The sequence below is a fragment of the Nuphar pumila genome, chromosome 10 (assembly GCF_984573655.1).
Source record: "Nuphar pumila chromosome 10, dmNupPumi1.hap1.1, whole genome shotgun sequence".
NCBI lineage: Eukaryota > Viridiplantae > Streptophyta > Magnoliopsida > Nymphaeales > Nymphaeaceae > Nuphar > Nuphar pumila.
The window spans coordinates 41,645,161-41,646,756 of NC_143258.1; the positions used below are offsets into that span (position 1 = coordinate 41,645,161).

General features: G+C 42.7%; 1 non-coding gene across 1 annotated transcript; it reads right to left on the reverse strand.

Annotated features, from left to right (window-relative positions):
- Positions 1-1,154: 1,154 nt before the first annotated feature.
- On the reverse strand, positions 1,155-1,351 carry LOC149826730 (U2 spliceosomal RNA). The gene has a single exon (XR_016435819.1). It is a non-coding gene; the product is annotated as a U2 spliceosomal RNA (small nuclear RNA).
- Between the last annotated feature and the right edge of the window lie 245 nt (positions 1,352-1,596).

Here is a 1,596-nt window from a genome sequence, read left to right on the forward strand (position 1 = left end):
ACCGATCCAGCATGATCTGAAAATATGGTTGGCCAAGACGAATATCAAGACCGATTATTTATTGGACCATATCCAAAAATCAAGGGGTGGATTGGAGTTCAGCTGAAGTCAACCTATTTTAATTGGATCTAAATAGATCTGGAACCGATCCAGCTTGATTTTCGTCCAGTGTGGGTATGGCTGAAAATTGTGGACCCATATGGGTTTTAGCGGGTTGGGATGCAAATGGGCCAGGTCTTAAGTAGACCCATTTTTTAACTGGGTATAAAAATTAGACCCGTATGTGTTAATCGGTTCAAGTACAAAGCAGGTTAGCCGTCATTTGTTTCGGGTTTGGGTTCAAGATGCATGTAACAACATGGCTTAATGAAAATTACCATAAATGTTTCATTTTTATTCTTGAAAGGCAAGCTGGGTGGTTAGGCAGACCACTACCAGTTATACAATTATACCATTGGGTTTTGAACCTGCAACGTCCCAACACAAGGTGAGGTGCACTAGTTGCTCCTACCAATCAAGCGGAGCCTGTTGGTATAAATGTTTCAAGTGTTGCTGAACATGATCCTTGGAATTCTTTGGTGGACATCGGGTCACCCCATCCTAGCTTGACCAAGCCTTGTTTATGGCTTGACAGGCCTGACCGGGCCTCAGCCTCGCAAAAGACAGCCAGACTCTTGTAGGGTTTGAGCTGGGCACAGGACTTATTGGGCTGAGGCGGATCTTGCCGAGCCCTTTCAGTCCAAGTAGTGAATGGGTCAGGTTTGGTTGGACCTCCAGCCTGAATTTCTTATACAGATCATGCAACAAGATCCAATCTATGGATCAGATTCATTCTTATCAGATCAGACTTTGTGTGTTTTAGACTTTTTAGTCAATATTTTCAGTAAGTGTGTTGAAGAAGTTGTTCCACCAAGTTTCAAATTTTATTTTCCCATCGAAGTCCTTAAGAGTTGAAACCATCACAGGATCATATATCACAATCCTAAAAGACACATACCAATCCAATCAAACACATCTTCAAAGTTTTTTATAGAATAAATTGTGGAGATCTGATCCACGACCCAGCATGAATCCAACCGGTTTTCACGTCTTCCATTACCGAAAATGAAACACCACAATCGATAAACTAATAAAATTTTAGCATTAGAGATTGGTAGGGGTGCGCCAGGCCCGTGCAGTAGTGCAACGCAAGGGCGACGCTCGAAGGGCCCAGTAGCAAGCTACTGTGGTGGCACCTTCCCCTAAAAGAAATTAATTTAATATCGTGTGGTCACATGGACCACATATCAGATATTAAACTGATAAGAACAGATACTACACTTGATCTTAGCCAAAAGGCCGAGAAAGGTATGATTTGAACATTCCTCTCAACCTCACTTTATACACCCTTCACCCCCTCTCACTCCGCTCTCTTCATCGATATGGGACTAAAATCGAAGTCTCATATTCTACCACCGAGCACAAACACCCACCCATGGTTTTCCTCTCTTGGGCAACCATTCCTCATCATCAAAAAAACATGATGATGATAGGTATGTACTGTATAGACGAGCCCGTATGGGTAACCCTTGCCCGGAACCATTAAATGCAAAGATC